This window comes from Dermacentor albipictus, chromosome 4 (genome assembly GCF_038994185.2).
Source record: "Dermacentor albipictus isolate Rhodes 1998 colony chromosome 4, USDA_Dalb.pri_finalv2, whole genome shotgun sequence".
In the NCBI taxonomy this organism is placed as follows: Eukaryota; Metazoa; Arthropoda; class Arachnida; order Ixodida; family Ixodidae; genus Dermacentor; species Dermacentor albipictus.
Window position 1 is genome coordinate 60,315,886 of NC_091824.1, and position 20,232 is coordinate 60,336,117.

At 47.1% G+C, this 20,232-nt stretch overlaps 1 protein-coding gene across 3 annotated transcripts in view; it reads left to right on the forward strand.

Moving 5' to 3' along the window:
• pb (homeobox proposcipedia) overlaps positions 1-20,232 on the forward strand; it is a 263,759-nt gene that overhangs the window by 187,570 nt on the left and 55,957 nt on the right. The gene's annotated exons all lie outside the window — the stretch shown is intronic.

The following is a 20,232-nucleotide window of genomic DNA, read 5'->3' on the forward strand; positions in this document are numbered from 1 at the left end:
ATGGTCGTTATCGCATTTCGCCTCCATCGAAACGCGGCCGCCGCGGCCGGGATTTGATCCCGCGACCTCGTGCTTAGCAGCGCAACACCATAACCGCTAAGCCACCGCAGCGGGTAGAAGCGCCTGAAGCAGGCGCCACACAACGTGGCGCCATCTGTCGAGACGACGCACAACCCGCGCTGATGAACTCGCGGACCGCTGGCGTTCAGGGCTCAGAGCCAAAAGATGACAACGAAGTGTATAGTGCCCTGTATCTGCCTTTTGAACGTCGCCTATTGGAAATGACATAAAACTTCAGCTTACTAGAAGTTACAGCTTGAGTTATATTGTGAACAAGCATTAGGAAGAACTCGGAAGCGATATGTTTTGTGACTTGTTTGGGCAGTAACTAGCGTATGTAATTCGTTCCTGTAGGAAGTGTTGGGGGCCAGAGACCCCATTTCTTAAGTTTTCATTGGTTGCCCGGATGATCTCGTTTTCTCGCAACTTGCCCGGATGTTCTCGTTTGAGTGCCCGCATAACGGCTCTGGCTTTTGGTTCAACGTCACTCGAAGGTCGCCGACAACGGGACCTAAAAATAACGTGGTTAAACCAAGTTTGTCGAGCGATATCACGGTTTTGCTTGCTTCGGGTAAGGACACAGACGCTGCTCGGCGCCGTCAGCCGCTACCGCATCTACAATTGCACCATAAGACGAAACACAGACGCTGCTGGGCGCGGCAATAGCAGCGAGCGAATTCACCTTCATGCTGAGTCTCGCTTTAACACGGACTAAGCGTCGAAAGCACAGCGCATACAAAGCTAACAGCACTCGTTGCACTTTGTCCACATCACATATCGCTTTCTAGATATGGGCGCCCACGCGGCGTACGCAGCAGCCACCGGTGGTGGCATGCAGGCCGAGTCTCAGTTTGACCTTGGCTGAGCTTGACGGTCATACTTACGGAACCAGACGTTTTCTGGGTTTGTACCTGGAGTAGTAGAGCTATCGCTCTAAAAGCATTTCATCTTCTAAAAGTTCAGCACCATGATATACTTCTGTTACACGTAAACCCGAAAACCTGCTGCACTCTTTGTAATGCGCCGTCTCGCATGGTCGCGATGCTGCTGTCGCAGTTCGGCTTCTTCGGCTCATTTTCGACGCTTAACTGAGGCTTCGCGCGCTCGTATAGCGGGGTCAGACTCGAACCAGCGATGTTTCTCTTCGACTTTACGTTGCATCCTCTCAACAGAGGCTCCAAACGTATGCTGTTCTCTCTGTTGTATGGGTGATTTCAATGAATATATGCACTGTTCACTTCACTTCGGAGAGCGCTTGTCGCCTCCGCCTACGGGGGTATGAGCCATTTCATTTTTTGCTTGCTTACAGGGGTATGTGTCATTGCTGATGATGGTAGCTTTTTGTACCATTGGACTGGACGACGCGTTTTTTTCGATGCCATCAGGGGTGTGAGCCACTTAAGGCTTTCGCCTTAATCTTGAACAATTGTAGCTTGATTTATCAGTCCGCTCATTCCCAGGAATATTGGACATTGCCCCTGCGGCCATCTGTCAAACTTCACCGCTGTGCACCAGCTTAACTGAATGGGTAGCATTTGCAGGAATGGTATTTCAAAAGGTCGCCAGAATTTCAGTAATATTCAGTTACCAACGTTAAGAGGGTACGACCTCCTAATAACATGCCTCTTTACGGCACTTGTTGGTAACTTTGCAGCTGCGTTATAGCATTGTTTTAATCCTGACGCTGCTTTTTGCAGAATATAAAGACCTGTATGGGTACCTGTGCTGCTCATGCAGGAAAACCCCACACACATGCTTCTTCGTTGCACGTTTTTGTTAAGTTTCAATTAGATTCGTGACTCAAGCCACGCTCTGGAAGGTGGATTACAATTCTGAATGACCTTTTTGGACTTTTCTTGACCATGAGAATGCTGAACTTGCCTTCATCGTTGTGCATCCTTCTTCTATGTCATCATCCCCCCTTATCCAGCCTTTACGTCTCCGTTCACCCCAACCCCCACCCCACCACCACCATCACCACCCTCCATGAGTAGTAGCAGGCTAGAGCACGCTATCTCAGGCAGACCGCTTGGCATTCCTTCAAATAAATTTTACCTCTCTCTCATAATCCGCCATAGGCGCAGAAAAACATAATTACTAGAGCTCAATAAAGTGTTCACTCACTCACTCACTCACTCACTCACTCACTCACTCACTCACTCACTCACTCACTCACTCACTCACTCACTCACTCACTCACTCACTCACTCACTCACTCACTCACTCACTCACTCACTCACTCACTCACTCACTCACTCACTCACTCACTCTCTCTCTCTCATAATCCTGACCGGGCGCGATAAAACAGCAAGGACGTTGCAACTAAGTGCCGTAAATGTGTATGTGAATTCGAGCGGCCTTTTGAAATGGCATTTATTTCAAATGCTGCCCATTGAGTTATGTGATGCGCTGCGGTGAAGTTCAACAGGTAGTCGAAGGGGCATGGCTCAAAATTGCTGGGCATGTTTGGGGTCCCTTTAAAACGTCGTTGTTACTACGCGCTCTGTTTATTATTATTATTATTATTATTATTATTATTATTATTATTATTATTATTATTATTATTATTATTATTATTATTATTATTATTATTATTATTATTATTTGCCTAGGGGTTGTCACGTAGCATAGTGTGGGAATGAAAATATATGCAAAAACGCAGGTCCATTTCATGCAGATATTGTAACAGCGACTTGTGAAACGCAATGTCTGTGAGATATCACTCGTAGTCGTTAGGTCTGTCGGTTTTTAACTAGCCATCCCTGAGTTTATTTTCGCGGACCATCATCATCCCAGCGCGCGTCCAAAAATGTAGACCTGGCGCACATTGGCCGCAGACGCAGTACTAACTCTTTTATTTGTGTGGGAGTGCATGCGTGCGTTCAACCTATCACGTTTCGTTAGACAGCTATGAGACTGCTAGCTTTAAGTTAATATCGTCGACTGCTGTCTGCGAACTGGACTTTTTTTTGTACATAAACTGCTCGGAAAAGGTATCCAGAAGGAGATACGGTGTTTAGTCTTGGTAGGCTCGATCGCCTCCTTTGTGCGAATGCGTTGTGTTCTGCGAGTGCCATTTCCTACGTCATCGTATTCTTACGCGATTGCTTAAGATATTTGAATACAATACTTCGTATAATGCAAATTCAATAAACGTATCTTCTTATATATGTCTGCATGCTTAAATGCTGTTTCATTTATCACACTGCGTCGCGAATATTTAGAAATAGTAGGCCTTGAGTCTTGAGTTAATATCGTGGATTGCTTCTGATAAGAGGAACGTATTCATTCACGGTCCATTCAAGTTCGTACTAGCGGCAATCTACTGTGTCGTTTTAATGCACTCTTACTGTGATCTCTCTCGCTCATTCGCCACTCTTATTCCTCGAATTACTGTGCTTCACATTGCCAGGAGAACACCTCTATGCAAAGTGGTCTACAAGAAGTCTACATCTAGGCGACCTATATACATACCCTAAGTTCAGTTTTGCATATGTACACACGATGCACTGAACACCATAGACGCATGCACGTGCAGGTATACGGGCGAGCGTAACCGGCACCGCGAGTAGCCGCGCCACGCCACGCACTTCCGCGGGCCGCACGGAAGCGCGTGTACGTGTACACTCACTTGCGAGGGGGACCCCTCGCCGCCAAGATTGAAGTGGCAGCGCGGCGAAGATTAATGGACGCGCTGAGGGGACAGCCGTCCCCAAACACGCGCGTGTGTCTCTTCTATCTCTCGTCATAGTGCATTAATCAGCTCGGCGCTGCGGGGGCACCTGATGCCCCCCTTCCCCCCTCCACCCCCGCTTCTCGCGCCTCCGGGTGAGCGTCTATGTGTATACGCGGTCGTCGTCACTGAACTAGCCATGTCAAGCGCCCGACACTCGAGGGCACGATTGCGGTGATAATTATATACGGCCTGTGCAGTTCCCTTTTAAACGATTCCGTAGGAAGCGCCTTAAGTGATATACATGCCTTGGCTGTAACATATCAAACGCTATGCACAAATAAAAAAAAAGGAAGAGGCATGCTGTTGAGGTGTAGGTTATAAAGTATAGCTATACTTGAACGTCGAAAGCAGCAACATCTAATTTGGGCTCAGTTCGTTAAAAAAAAAAGAACACGCCTACTAGAGGTCACCAAAGTAATTTCGACAATGTTGTAGGGGTAGCCAGCACGCATATATTTAATCGATGCCATTCAGACTGCCCCGTATCAAGCGGCAGGCACTCGATCGCCATGAGCCGCGTAGTTACATATACTCGATAAGGCGGATGTGACGTCAATCTCGGAATCGCAGGGGGCGTGGTGGGAGCTGCCACAGGGGTATTCTTTGACTACGCACAGTACGCAAAAACGCCTTTGAAATGCAGCCGCACGCATCGTAGACTATGCGTGTGAAGCAGCGAGCAGTCACGTCTATTAGTGTTACGCAGAGTTGGGCGCTGCGTCACTTCTAGCCGGCTGTGTAATGGCGGTGCTTTCTATACCGCATCAGTGTCAAAAACAGGAAAATTCGCTAATTGGTTTAAATGCACCCGTTCCAATATCTCCCGCCAGAATTTACACTGAGCCTATTATCCCATTAGAAGCTGCATTACTACTACAAGTATATTTCAGGTGACGCAAGATTTCGCTGCATTTTTTTTAATGCCACCCTGAACTGTGCGGTATCTGACCCGCCGATGATAACGACTCCATTTTTAAAGACGATGTATTTCTTAGCGAATTACCCGCGCTTTTCCGTATCTGGTGCGTCTGTTTACATAGCCTTTTTCGAGAGCCGAACACGTAGAGACAGTCCAGTCTAAAAATCTGGGCCGATCCGGAGGATATATAGTGCTGTAATGTATCCGTGCTGCAGTGGTATCCTAAAACAGAGTCTTCAAACGGTCCTGAAGCGTAGCGGATTTGGCGAGTTGGCAAAGCGTGATTCAGTGTTTGTATAACCCATGAAAAACAAGGACAAAGAGAGAAACATTTAAGTTTACTTGTCTCCGTGTCTTTTGTCCGTTGTGCTTGTTTTTGATGTGCCTACATGCAACCGAGTCTTGAAGTTATCGCACGGCACCCCACAGCGATCTTGGGAATGTGCCCCAGTTACGAAACTGTTGGGGTCGCAAGGATTCGAGCGTTGCCTATATTCTCAAACGGAAGCAATACTACAACCGTTAATTTGTGCAACGAAAACCAGACCTGGATTATTAACAGCACACCATCATTCGTTACTAGCGCCTGCATGCCGTCAACAACGTCCCATCTGCGTCATCTGTAGTATGTAGTTTATGAAAATCAGCATGGACTCTCGAGCCTAAATTACGGGTCAGTTATCATGAGCTACGTAGCCGGGGTATAGCGTATTCCTGTAAATCTGGTTTCGGTGACGCATCGCCAACTTCAACTATACAGCGATTTGGCCGAAACAATGGACCTCAGAGGGCCATGCACCGATATCGCTATGCCATGGTCGCCGTCGCTCTATTCTATAAGGACAAAAGGCGCAGATGCGTTTTCCCCTGCCATCCAGCTTAAAGTAATAACAAGATTCACAAAAAGGGCGGGTCTGTTTCTTGGCGCGCGTACAACCAACCTCAAGTCGGTGTTGCCTACGACGGGATGCCAAGCCGCCTCCTTGAACGCGACTGGTTTGACTTGAAATGGAAGAGAGAATGTATGTGCGAGAGAGAAAGAGAAATGTAACCCGGTACGCAACATTTCTCTCTGTTTTATTCGCATTTACCAGTTACTTCACTCGCTCACGCGCTGTATCTACTTCTCCTTTATTTTACTTTCTCGCTTTTCCCCCCACGTTTGCAGTCCACGTCAAAGTGCGACTCGCTTCCACCGCAGCATGTCCTCTTCCCTCTACCATACGCACAAGCTAGAGGGGAGGAGAGATGTGAGGGAGGGAGAGGGGCATCGCGCACGCTCGGAAACCTTTCTCGCCCGCGCATGGGGCATCGTGTGCTCCGTTCTGTCCCCCGCTGCCTCAGCGGTGGCTTTCGGCCGCTGTTACATCCGCCGCACTCTCGCCGCCGACTAACCGACCGACCGACGTGGCTTTCGCGATGCTTTCGGCAAGCGAGCCGCCGCAAGGCTTTTTTTTCTGCGAGGGTCTCTTCTCCCGTGTCCTCGGATCGTGCGCCAGCTTTCCTCGAGACGTACGGGCGGGCGGCTGCGCTTTTCAGGGTGGAGGAACTGAGCTCTTCTTTCATTGGAGCAGCAGACGTGTCCGTCTCGGAACAGGAGGAAAGAGAGAGAGGGAGAGGCCACGCGGGGCGCTGGTGACACGCGGAGAAGGAAATAGCGAACGAGCGATACAAACCGAGAAAAGGAAAGAGAGAACCACGCGTCGTTCGACGCAGACAGAACTGAAAGAGAGGCCCGTTGGCGAGACGCAGACATCAGGAAAGAAAAAAGAAAAAAAAGAAGAAGAGAAGAACACAAGCATGGACCGCGACCACAAACAAAACCGTCGTGTATGTGTGTGCTTATGTGCAGTCTACCCAAAGTTCACCGCAACATAAAAGCAACAAATTTTCTGCTTTTATTTATTTATTTCTGTGTTTTGCTGTTTTCTGTGGCCGACAGCAGCCGAAACGGTTGAGAAATGCTAGAAGGAGAAAGTGCGCGAGTGTAGACGACAGAGTTCAAAACAGTGTGGCGAGAATCTGCTAGCCGTATTTTTCGTAATTCTCTGCTACTTTATTGTTTCTGCGTGGTTCAAGCTTGACGTCCCGTAGCACCCGAGAATGACTCTTTTGTCACTAGGCTTAGTTCACTGCAACTGGATGACTTTATGAGAGAATGCATCCATTTGAAACACTTTCTTGCCTACTGACAAAGAAAAAAAAACAAGGAACAAGGAAGGAAAAGTGCGGATGACGTAACACGCTGGCTGATGTAACGAATGAGCGAACGTAAAAGGGAGAAAGCAAATACTGACACAGCCTTTTTACGCAAACAATTATCTGTGTTTGAAAAGGGGCGTCCTATTTACCTTTCCCTTCGTGTGCCCAAGGTTTCGGATTATTTGTACGCGCTCCATACGACATTAATGCGCCATTTCGGTAGCCGCAGTTTACGGGACTAATTTCATAGGCTGTTCGGAGTTCACTAAAAAATTTAAAATTAAATTATGGGGTTTTACGTGCCAAAACAACTTTCTGATTATGAGGAACGCCGTAGTGGGGGACTCCGGAAGTTTGGGCCACCTGGGGTTCTTTAACGTACACTTAAATGTAAGCACAAGGGGTGTTTTCATATTTCGCCCCCATCGAAATGCGGCCGCCGTTGCCGGGATTGTTCGGAGTTCACTAATCTTGGTATTGGTGATTAATGAGCAGCGAACAAAAGCGGAGACGAAGACACAACACTAGATAAAGGCAAGCGCGTACAGTGCCAAACCCAGCCCCTCCGACTTGCTTTTCGACGAGAACGCCACATTTCCAACTTAAGCTGAAAAAATTTGTGTTACGAAGCATAATTACTTTAAAGAAAACTTCACAATTCAATAAAATAATTTCAATTATGAGAACAGCGCCTAACGGCCCTAACCGCGCGCCTCGTGCCATGCCCACCGAGAATCCATCCGCCAATCCCTGAAAAACAACACGTCGACTCTGTATAAGAATGATAGCGTAATAAAATGAAACGAAAGTTAAGGACGAAAAAGAAAGAAATCTGACAGGAATTTCCTCCGCGGCCCAAAAAGCAAGTCGATCCGCGGTTATCGCAGCTAGCAGAGCGGCCAGCCTTGCTATCGCGATACACAAAAGGCCGTAGTTTCGCCTCGGCTCTTAGGCCGCCGAGATTCCCCCCTGAAACAGCTGCCACGGACACCGCGACGGGGTGTATACGCGTCTAGGACGACGTGCCTGTTATGAAGACCTATCGTAGACAGGCATCTATCTTTTCTCGCTTACCCCCTCTCGCCTCTCCCTCGCCCTCGGAAGACGCGGGGGAGGGACAGACGATCTGGCATGGGCCGCGCGGGAAGAGGCACGACGCTTTTCCACGAAGGCCTCCCCGTCTCCGACGACGACACCCGATAGCGCTCGAGCAAGCCGACTCTTCTGTAGACAAGTTCTTCGGGAATCGCAGCGATGTGTGTGCGATGGATTCGGTTGCGCCCAACTCGTATCGTGTGGTGTACGGCGCGGCCCCGCGAAAGACCCGTCCTTAGCCTCCTCCTCCTCCTTCTCCTCGACCCGTTCCCAGAACCCGCGGCGCGCAAGTTGGTCCCGGTTCGCACCACCAGTGTCGAGTCGAGTTCGCGTAGGCAGATTCGCTCCTACGCAAGTATGCACCGAGAGCCAGCGCCGTATAGGCTTACGCGTCGCTGAACGTGCTTCCTCGGATGAGCAGAAATCGGCTCGAGAAGTCAGTCGCTGCTTCACCACGGCCGGTGTATATACATGGCGATCGCAGGTCAGTTCGCGTTGCCCACGAGACCTTTAGAGGCATACACTAAGGATAAGCGCTAAAACAGCCTATACTGATAAAAGTATTGTTTAGAAACGTTATTGATCGTTAATTTTTGCCGTGATACCTTAAATATTAGAAGGTAAAGTGAAGGTCCAAATTTTGTCCTTCCATTTCGCTCCAAAACACCAGTACCGTTAGTGTCACTTGACGAATCTCAAAGCGTGTTTTATTTTTATTTCTTACTTTTTGTTTTTGTATATGCGTCTTTCGGGACTTAGTGAGAGTTGTTGACACTTGCCAAGTTCGGTCTTCTATCATTCTTTAGAAAATGCAATGTAGTCGATCTTTAGCGATAAGAAATTACCTAGGCTGGAGCAGGCGCTGCTCAACTTTGTGACGTCACGTCGAGCTGGCGCTGGAAATTTAACGCGGCGTCGCCGTGCACCCATCTCTCGTTTTTTTTGGCTTGGCTTGCCAGGCCTTTTGGCAGAGTAAAAGGGGCTTTTCTTTCTTGGACCACGCAAGACCAACTGAAAACTTATATATATATATATATATATATATATATATATATATATATATATATATATATATATATATATATATATATATATATATATATATATATATATATATATATATATATATATATATATATATATATATATAAAAGCCGGCTCCTCTATAAGCCCTAATAATTTCGGCCACTTGGGGTTCTTCACCGCACAAAGCACGACGTGCTGCTGGGAAGGAACACTGTGATTTGGTGCTCAGAAGCACAAGGCCGTAGCCACTGCCGCAAGGTTTTATTCACTTACGTATGTTTAATAAAAGAGGGAGAGAGGCAGAGCGAAAGGTTAGTGCACGTGGACATAGGCGATACCTTAACTTGTTCTTTGATCTTTAGTACGCGCACATTCTATGTTAAGGGGAATGGCCGGCGCCTCCTGAAGGCACCAATCTTTAAATATAGTGTATACATATATTTAAAAAAGGGAGATAGAATAAAGGAGAAAATCCAGGCATACCGCCTGGTTGGCTACTCTACGCAGAGGGAGGGAGGCGGGATGCTGAGTAATAGAGGATTCCCGGAGACGGGAAGGGAGGACGCAATAAAAAGCAATAAATAAAATTTGTAATTGATCATTATCGCGTCACCTGTCATTTTAATTGCCGTTTGTCCTCATCTTTGTGTAAAAGCTACCATTCCGTGCGGACCTTCAGTAACACACTCAGTTGTTTATTATAATGATGAACTTACGCCACGCCTACCTCTGACTGTGCGTTATTAGCAGCAACTGATAAATGAGATGGAACATAAATGACGGAACAGCACAAATGACAGGCATGCAATTTTTCGATTGCCACTACATAGAGTTAAACGACAAGGAAAATGGCACTATGGTAGTCACGTCAGGCGTACAGCGCTCAGTTTTCACCGAAAACTCAAAATATTTAACTCTACAAAACTATACTTTCACGGACATGCATATATAGCACAGTTGGGTAGAATTCTCGTGTCTGTGTTGGATCAAGCGGGGTGCTTTATTTTTGTTGGCAGCGCGGACGTTCGGACGACATCAAAGCGCGATCTCGCAACTCGCCGGAATGAAAGTGGGAGAGGGAGTGAGTCGAAAACTTTAATGTGACCATAAAGGCAGGGCTGCTCTTGAACATCGCGGGTGGAAGGAAGGAAGGAAGGAAGGAAGGAAGGAAGGAAGGAAGGAAGGAAGGAAGGAAGGAAGGAAGGAAGGAAGGAAGGAGAAAGTAGAGAAGGAAGGCAGGGAGGTTAACCAGTTTAGCCTAACCGGTTTGCTACCCTACACATGGGAGCGGGATGGGGGGGATGAAAGATGGGGAGAAGAGATAGAGAGCGCATAACACGGCACTCACATCGTTGGTTACAGTCTGTCACTCTTGCGCGGTACGTGACATCACTCACAGCGGCTTGTCCAAGCCCGTTTCCTTCATAAATCGAAGAAGTCCCTTCGTTGCCTTCAGCTGCGATGTCTTCTGTCGGCGATATATGTGAAAATGGTTGCAACTGACAATGGTCTATCGTCAAGGTGCGCTAGAACTGACGGCATGGACTGTCTCTGAACATTATATTCAGGACAGTCGCACAGAATGTGTTCCAGCGTCTCCTCGCAATCGCAATCGCGGGTGGCTTCCTCACAGAGAAATTCGGAACCGCGCCAATAAGGGTATAGAGCTAGCGTCAAAAAGTATAGGTTTGTATTTTCTTTTTGACGCTCGGCTGTTTACTTCTAAAAGCATATCTCTTTTTTTTTTTACTAGCGACAAATACATGGAAATCGACATCAACACTGGGAATTGCTATTCGTGTTAGACCTAACGAATACGCAGTCAATGAACGAAAATGCACGAGAAACGTGCACTGCTATTGCAAAGCGAGAAACTACGTTATTCAGAGGCGTGTATTTGAATTTTTTTCTTTACAACCAAAATCAAAAAGGGCGCTGTTGATTGATGGAGTAGCACACGCGGTATAAAGGTTGTGTATAGGGATAAAACAGGATACGGCACCTTATCCCTGTTTGCAACCCTTTATAACCAGGAAAGTGCATTTAGAATTTTCTTTCTTTCTTTTTTTACACACGCTCTTTTGTATTGGCCGCCTGCCTTTTGCTAATACTATGTCTGATATACTATGTCTATGGCTATGTCTATACTATACTATGTCTGTTGGCTATTCTCTTACGAGTAGTTTTAGCGTAAGAACTTCGTGAATACGAGCCCCGGAGATCGCATTCATAAAAAAGATGTTACGCTGTACTGCCCATAAGAGCAAATGCCATCCAATTGTTTTGCTCGATAAGTTATTACCGAGAGTAGTCGGCCAACGGCAAACACGAATTATTATCGAAAAGCTTTGTGAATTTGGCTCCAGGGCCCTTATTCACAAAAGCCTCTTACGCTATAGAAGTGTTCGTAAGAGCACATGCCAGCTAATCCTGATGCTGGACATAAATATTAACAAAGGTCGCCGGATAATGGCAAAGGGCACGTGCGAACGAGAAGCTTTGTGCATTCCGCCCCGCATTCTCTGTGGTACAGCCTGAAACGCAAGACAATGTTTTCTTGAGGTAGGGCTCGTTGTGAGGTCGCATTCTCTATATAACATGGCTGGAAGGTCATGGAACTTATGAATATGTTTCTTCATAAAAAAAAAACGCATTACATTTCGTTGATGCCGGTATGTACAGGCCTGCCATATTATTTCGAGTTGAAACACAACCGAAGGTAACGAGAGAGAGAGAGAACTGCGTGAGGTTGGGAGGCTTAGCGGCTTATCTATGTGCTTACAGCGTGTCGAAAGCGTGCAGCCATAAGTGGACTCGTGTTTCATTGAATTGAATTGAATTCTGGAGTTCTGCATGACAAAACCACGATTTGACCATGATGCACGCCGTAGTGTGGGACTCCGGATTAATTTTGACCACCAGCGGATCTTTATCGTGACCACAATACACGGTACACGGGCGTTTTTTTTTTCCCCCCATTTCGCTCCCATCGAAATGCGGCCGCCGCGGGCGGGATTTGATCCCGCAACCTCTTGCTTAGCAGCGCAACAGAATAGGCCCTAAGCCACGGTGGCGCGTACTCGTATTTCTCGTAGGTTAAAACGCGTCGACCATTGAAAGACTACATCGTTCGCTTTTTAGTATGACAGCATTGATAAGAACTGTTACATAAAAGCCTGGCGGACACAGAAGTGATAAGAAGCCTCTACTAAATTTTGAAGCTCGTACATATTTTAAATTTTTGTTGCAGAAGCTTTCATACGAGACCGTTCATTGTGCACTGTGCTCAAAAAGTCCGCAGATAATCAAGAAGAGTAAAGCAGACGGGATCATATAGCTTGTCATACCGCAATTTACCACATTTATTGTAGCTTTTTTTTTTTGCATACTCCTTTATTATAACTCTGTTGGCGCTTCATAAACGAAGGTGTGACTCTAAAACGATACTCGTCCGTGTTGTCATCGGGGAATAGAAGATCATGACCTTACACTTTACAAGATACTTTAGCTTGTTTAAGGTCAGTATGTTTTGCGCAGATCGATGAAAAATGCGCCAGTTGACATCTCTCTGCGATTTATCTCAAATAACATATTTAAAAATCTGAAATTATTCGTTATGATAGATTTTACGCAAAATATCTCATAAGTGCTATTTTGTTTCTTTTTTGTCTACCATGATTTGCTTTGGATGCAAAAGATAAATGAAAATCAACATACCACATGTTCTTGGGATCACGCTCATGGGAAACAGCGGGAAGTTTTGAAGCCCCGTATAACTGTGCAAACAAAGGCCCACAAGCTAGCCGAGGGTGTTGAGGCCGAATTTCAACCCAGGAGTACTTTCCCCGGCAAGGGAATTCGTGCCACAACTTTTACGCACTGCCTTTCTTTCTTCTATGGCAATATTGGTGTGGTGCAAATATCTGGACAGCTCGGACGTATTAGGAGGGCGTCCGAAACGATATATGTCAATTGTACTAAATAAGCAAGACAATAATCCCTAGATATCGTCACAAAGATACCAAATGTCCAAGTTAATAAATCCCTAGAGTTGGAATCACCGTTCAAAGGCGAAGGGCAGGTGCCCTGCGTTTTTGCGGATGGAGCTTGTATTGAATTGTTAGGTTGTCATATAATTTCAGCGTTAATGCACTACGGAAAGGGCCAAGAAGCCACAGTACAGAGCATTCAGGGCTGTCGATGGAGCCAACCCTTACAGCATTGCTAACATACGCTACATTCAAGAGCCTCCGTAGGTGCTCTGGTTATGCTGCAGATTTAAACGGCATAACTAATTAGAATTTTGGGCAAATGATGTAAATATAGGCGATCTTCAAAAGCGTCCGTGCGTGCTCTGGTTATGCTGCAGATTTAGACCGCATAATGCAAGTATCCAAGAATAAAAATCAATACTGTCACCGCTTATTCACTACGGGAAGTGCAAGAAAGGGCTAAGAATGCAGAGCACACAACCACCATCGCTGTCAATGCAGCCAACCATGGCAGCACTGCTAATATTAATGTAAATATCCAAGCAATAAAAATTGGCAGTTGCTTAGCTCGGCTTTTCCAGGGTATACGTAGCGAAAGCTGAGGCATAGCATGGTTATCCTTGGTTAATCTTGATCGCAAGTCCAGGTCAGTCTGGTTGTCTAGCTATGTTGCGGCATTTGGTCAGTCATTCGGCACGCTGTTCGTCTGTTTCCTGGGCGATTCGCTTCCTCTTCATTTCGTTCTGATGTCGATTCCAGGCCTCCTCCTGCTTATCACAATTGTAGCCGTCCATACTGCCGCCTCAACTGTGGTTGTGGCGCAAACGCGCTCTCCTTTTCAATCCTCCGACATGTTATCAGGTATGCGACGCAGCTGGCGAAGCGAGCGCAACGACGAGGAACGCGGTGTGCGTCATACAAAACAGCGGTGGCTCGGTGCTACTAGTTGCGCATGCGCAGTAGTGACTGGGCATTCTTTCTCTATGACCGGTGAGCGAGAGAGAGAGAAAGAAATATCCGCGGTGAGGCGCGCGTTGTGACGTCATTTGCCTCCTCGGAGCACCGCCACAGCGAAATCGCAAGTTCGCGGCCTGTAAAGCTTTCGCTTTAAAGAAATCAATAAGACCTCCGTTAATTCACAACGGGAAGGGCAAGAAGGGGATACAGAATGCATTACAATATCACTGTCCATGGAGCCAAGCATGACAACCCTGCTAATATATGATATCTTCAAAAGCTCTGGCATGCTCTGGCTATGCTTTAGATTTAGACCGTATAACTAAATAGAATTTTTGCAACCATGATGCAAATCTTAAGAAATACAAATCTTCGCATTTGCTTCATGACTGTCAACCTAAATCTCCAACTGCAAGGCCAAGAACTTCGCTGCAGACATACTTGTCACTAATGACATGTACTCTCAATGAAGTGAACTATAGCAGCACTGCTGACATACACCAACTTCAGTTGCTATCGCAATAATTTCAGCGTTAATTCACTACGGGAAGGGCCAAGAAGCCAGTCGCAGGTGTCACTCCGCTATTAATGGAGCGAACTCTAGCAGCACTGCTAACATGCGCTATCTATCAGCAGCGGCATTTCGATAGGAGCGAAATGCAAAAAAAAAAAAAGCGCCCCTGTCCCGTGTATTGTGGGCATGATAAAGATCCGCTGGTGGTCTAGATTAATCCAGAGTCCCACATTATGCGGCGTGCCTCGTGCCTCAACTTCCGTACGTGCTCTTGCTATGTTGCAAACTTCACGTCTGCTTATCGAATTCTTAAGAGAGACTGGTTTGATGGACATATGGTGAACCCCTACAGCGGTATTGTAAGAGACGCTCGGGCGAAGCAACTGCCAGCCTTGATCGCCAGGCTAAACCCGCCTGTTGCTACAATTCACCACCACCACCACCATCACAACCAACACCACCAAAGATATTAAACTTATTTTTTGCAAGTTGGCGGCAGTGCTTAAAACTTGAGTCACCTCGGTCGCGGGTAGGCCCGGTATTGCACTATCTTCGGGATCGGCCCCTGTATGGGGAGAACACAATTTTTTCCAGAACCTAGCCATATATAGCTTCACTGTAAAAGCGTATCGCCGCGTACGCCCTAGCTGCGTTTAATCGCAAGAAGTGTCAGAACATATTCTGATAAGAAAATATCGTAATAAAAATTAAAACCAAAATAGACACTGTTTAGTATGGACTGCGGACACGTAACCTTATCTCAGTTCTCTTCCACCCGTGCAATGTGTAGGCCGCGCGCGGTGAGGACTGCGGAAGATCAGCGCGCCTACGAATAACACCGTCGTGAATAGAAGCTGGAATGTGTGCCGTGACGGCGAGCGGCACTAATACGGACGAAGATCGTGCCGGGAACGCCAAGTGTATGCACCATTGGTTGGATCGCCCCTACCGACTCCACTACCATCGTAATTGCGGGTGATATCAGTATAGACGTGACTTGTCCAGACGGAAAGGGGTTCTTGGCGTTTCTCGTGAAAAGCTTCAGCATTCAATGTTACACAAACATCAGTATGCCCGCGACTCGTCATCGGTTGTGTATAGACCTCATATTGGCCTAGAGCATTTCCAGTGTCGCCACAGAGGCATTGGTCGTGTGTCATAGCGATCATAAAGGGACAGTCACCTTGGTGAAAAAATAATAAATAAAAAACTAAAGGTTAAGAATAAAAAAAAGCATTGAATGTGCAATAAAAAAATAATCGGGAAAAAGCGAAATTCATTGTGGTACGTGGCTTTTATTTTGAATCCACATAGTTATTATCAACATATTTATCACCATATCTACAGCAAGGCTGGTCATCCACCTTCAAACTGTGGAAAGGCTCTGAATTTTTCTTTTCTTGATTTCCCCGGCACGGCCAACACCGCCGCTGCCGCGGATGCGTGGCGGCGAGTGCCATCTGGTGGTGCTGCAAGGAATCCAGTGGCGCGCGCACTCCGCTCTGATTGGTTGAGATCTTGCCCACAGACACGACAAGTGCATTGTGGGGTAGAACTATGCAGCTTCACTGTAAAGGACAGTCTTAGAACGCATCAAACCATCCACGTAGCTTTTTGGAGACGTTTGAAAAATCCGCCTCATTGGCTGTTTTCTTCCCAGTTAGCGCATTAATTCTGATCATTCAATTGACCTTTACCGGTGTAGATGATGAGGAGGATTGCCGCTAGCCTTGAAAAAAATGGCTGTGGCTTAGCTAAGGTTAAGCCCAGGATGCGAAGCATACGAGCCTTTATTTTAGTTGTTGAACCACTGTTTAGCCTGGTGAACTGCTGTTGCTTGGCTATATTTGGTTTGGGTAGACGAAGAAACAACTCATGCGTTACTCTGCTTCGCCTTCAAGAGTGGAACGCGACAGCGTTCCCGTCGACCCGCCAAGGGGTGTAAGACAATGGGCTACGGCGCAGCGACTACGCGCCCCGCATTGGACGCGGTGAGCGTCGAGCAAAGCAGCGTTCGGCGCGGCAACGAAATGTGCGCCTGAGCAAGCGACGCACGCCTGAGCCTTAGAAACAGCTCGTTTCTAAGGCAACACCGCATTCACTAGAGGCGCTTTTGTACCGCTTTGAAGCATCGTACTCGTGGCTCAGTGGCAGCGTCTCCGTCTCACACTCCGGAGACCCTGGTTCGATTCCCACCCAGCCCATCTTGCAAGAGTTAAGTCAAAGCCACCTAGAAAATCAGTCTCTGTAGCACGCCGCAACCTTCGCTTCTCATTCCAACGAGCAGCTCTGTCTCCAGGAGGCATCTCACCTCGTGAGTGTCTAGCAGAGGCAAGCGCAGCTGCTTATATACCGCCGCGACGCCGCGAGCGACGGCGCGAGTTGGAGCCCCGTTTATCCTCTGTCGTGACGTCACGGTGTCACGTGGTATTGAAGGCGACACCGCCGCGCCTGAGGAGCTGGGTTGAGCTCTAGTAATATGCTTCGCATAAAACTGCCGACAATCGTTCCACTCCAGCGCGATTTCTCGATTGCCGTAAAATCACCTACATACACACATACAGGGAGGCTTAACGGCGAGGACCGAGTTTGACCGCGTGACACCTCCATCCCACTTGCTCCTTGTAGTTCGGAAACTCATCATTAGACTCCAATTATATATATATATATATATATATATATATATATATATATATATATATATATATATATATATATATATATATATAACCGCCGGTCAGCCAGGCATATGCGTATATGCAGCATATTACATACTATGAAGGAGTGCCGGTCAGTAAGCGACATCACCTGCGCTTTACGTACGGGACGGTTCTGACTGCTCGGAGGGTTCTCACTCATTCACTAGACCACTAGCGCATACCATCCGCAGACGAAGGGGTTGACGGAGCGTTTGAACCGTACTCTTGGCGACAGGCTCGCCACGTACGTCGCGTCCAACCGTTCCAACTAGGAAGGTGTGCTTCCGTTCGTCACGTTCGCCTGTAATACTGCCACTCGAGCCGCGACTGGTTTTTCTCCAGTTTTCTTACTTTGCGGCCGCGAACCTTCCTGCACCATTGATACAATTGAACCTTACCAGACTGATTCAGCGGAATGTGTTCCTGTATGTCAAGCTACTCAGCATGCTGAACAATGCAGACTGCTCGCCCGTTCTCTTACCACCGCAGATAAGACACACCAGAAGCGTCGTCGTGGTGACTCTGACCCCCCAAACATCCCTTTTGATTTTTTGGTTTGGCTGTGGGTCCCAACTTTTAGCTCGCGGCCATTGCTCTAAGTTGCTCTCAAAATATTATGGCCTTGTATGTCGTGTGGTTTCACAAACTTCTCCCGTGAACTATGGAGCCTGTGTCGCTGTCTTCTGATTAGCGCAGCCGCGGTCGCGAAACTGTTCACGTAGATCGACCCGAGCCCTTCTACAATCCCTTCATGTTACTATATGCTTAGATTGCCAGGATCGCGTCTTTTTTCTCCGGGGACCAGATGTAGCGAAGAAAAAGTGCCGGTCAGTCAGGCCATCACCAGCGCTTTACGCACGGGGACGGTCCCGATTGCTTGCAGGGTTCTGACTGCCGCACCTCGTTCGAGCTCTCGCTCCTTGCGTACCCTGTGAATAAACACATTGACAGCATACGTATACATCGGAGCAATTTGAGGAGGATCCGGAACACCTCCCTCCTAAAATATCCAGTGCGCTCGCGAGAACAAATTGCCGGTTGTGTGCGGAGGCCTTCTACGCTTGAGTCCGTCTATTAACATTATTTGCATGTAGCATAGCATTGGTGACACTAAGAAATGATCATTAGTGTCACCCCAGAGCTTGACAGTGCACATACACGCAAAGTCCTGTCTTGCACCGTCACACGTGAGTATGTTCTGTGTGGATTCGATAGAGGAGGGCCGCTTCGATTCTGTGTAGCCCCTTGGTCACACAATGCATCTGTTAACTCTGCGACCACTGCGTGCAACTATGTATACATAGAGAATTTCAATTTATTAGTTTTCATTGTGCGAGTCATGGTATATTTTACATGCTTGTTTCTTTTGCTTTGTGTAAAATGAAGTTAACGCTTTACTGCACATTTCCTTTTCCTCAAAATATTATTCATGGAGTTCTAGGGAAGCATAACAGTAGGTGTACTTCCATGGAAACTAACTTTCGCGAACTTCTGTGGTTTGAATTTGCAGAAAAATGGTATGTTGCGCATTTGCAACAACGTGCAAATAAAGAAGTTGAAGGGGAAAGATAGACTTAGTGCGATTCATACTCAGATGTTTATTTGCACGTGACCATCATTGGTGCACTAATGATTTAGCGTGGAACAAAAAGAAGCAGTTGTGCTTGCTTGTGAAGCACAGGTGGCCCCCCACATTTCGGTGCAGTACGTCATGCAGATTCCCGAGCAGCCAGGAAACAATGCAGCGTTTTCGCGTTATTGTCAAAATTTAGAATATATATATATATATATATATATATAGAGAGAGAGAGAGAGAGAAAATGATAAAAGAAAGGTAGGGAGGTTAACCAGGACTGAGCCCGGTTGGCTACCCTACACTGGGGGGGGGGGACGGAAAGATGAAAAGAAGAGAAAGTCCACTGGAGATATCAGTCGGTCACTCAGTCCGAATCACAGGCGCTCACTCAATCCGGTCGCTTTCAAATATCGCAGCAGCGCTTTTGTGGCCTTTTGTAGCTGTGATATGCGAGGTCATGGTCCCAAGATCTTCTTCAAGGTGAACGGCTTCCCATCTAGCTGATTGAGAGCTGTGCAGAGGTCTTGCCTTTCGTTTTCATAAGATGGGCAGTAGCACAGTAGGTGTTCTATGGTTTCCTCGACACCGCAGGCATTGCACTCGGCGCTATCAGCCATTCCAATCAGAAATGCATAAGCATTTGTGAATGCGACTCCCAAACGTAAGCGGCACAGCACTGTTTCCTCATTTCGCCGAAGACCTGGTAACAGCCGCAGTTGCATAGAGGGATCGAGGGAATGCAAGCGATGGTGAGTGAATTCAGATGTGTGCCACTTCTCCAATGTCAAAGAGTGCGCTAGCTTGCCTAAGTGTTGGGCTGCGTCGGTCCGTGATAAAGGTATTGAAACAAGGGTTGCTCCTTCGTGTGCTTTTCTAGCAGCTTCGTCAGCGAGGTCGTTGCCGGAGATACCGCAATGACCAGGCAGCCACTGAAACACGACGTCGTGTCCTTTCGCGATCATGAGATGGTGCATTTCTCGTATCTCCGACACGAGTTGTTCACATGACCCGCGACGAAGAGATGCCAGAAGACATTGTAAGGCCGCCTTGGAATCGCAGAATATAGCCCACCGATTAGCCGGTTGGCTATTAATATAATCAACGGCACCTCGGAGGGCAACAAGCTCCGAACCAGTCGATGTTGTCAAATGAGAAATCTTGTATTGGATGCTTAGTGATCGTGATGGTATAACCACTGCACTGGTGGAGCTGTTCTGAGTGGAAGAGCCATCCGTATATATGTGCATTCGATCAAAGTAGAAAGTCTGCAAACAATCCAGAGTTGCTTGCTTCAAGGCCAAGGTAGGCAGGTCGGTCCTGGAATATAGAATATTCCTGGAATATAGAATAGAATAGAATAGAATAGAATAGAATATAGAATATAGAATATAGAAGCACAGACGTAAGGCTGTGCCCTTGACGACGCGACACGGCAGCGTGCGGATGCGCCGCATCC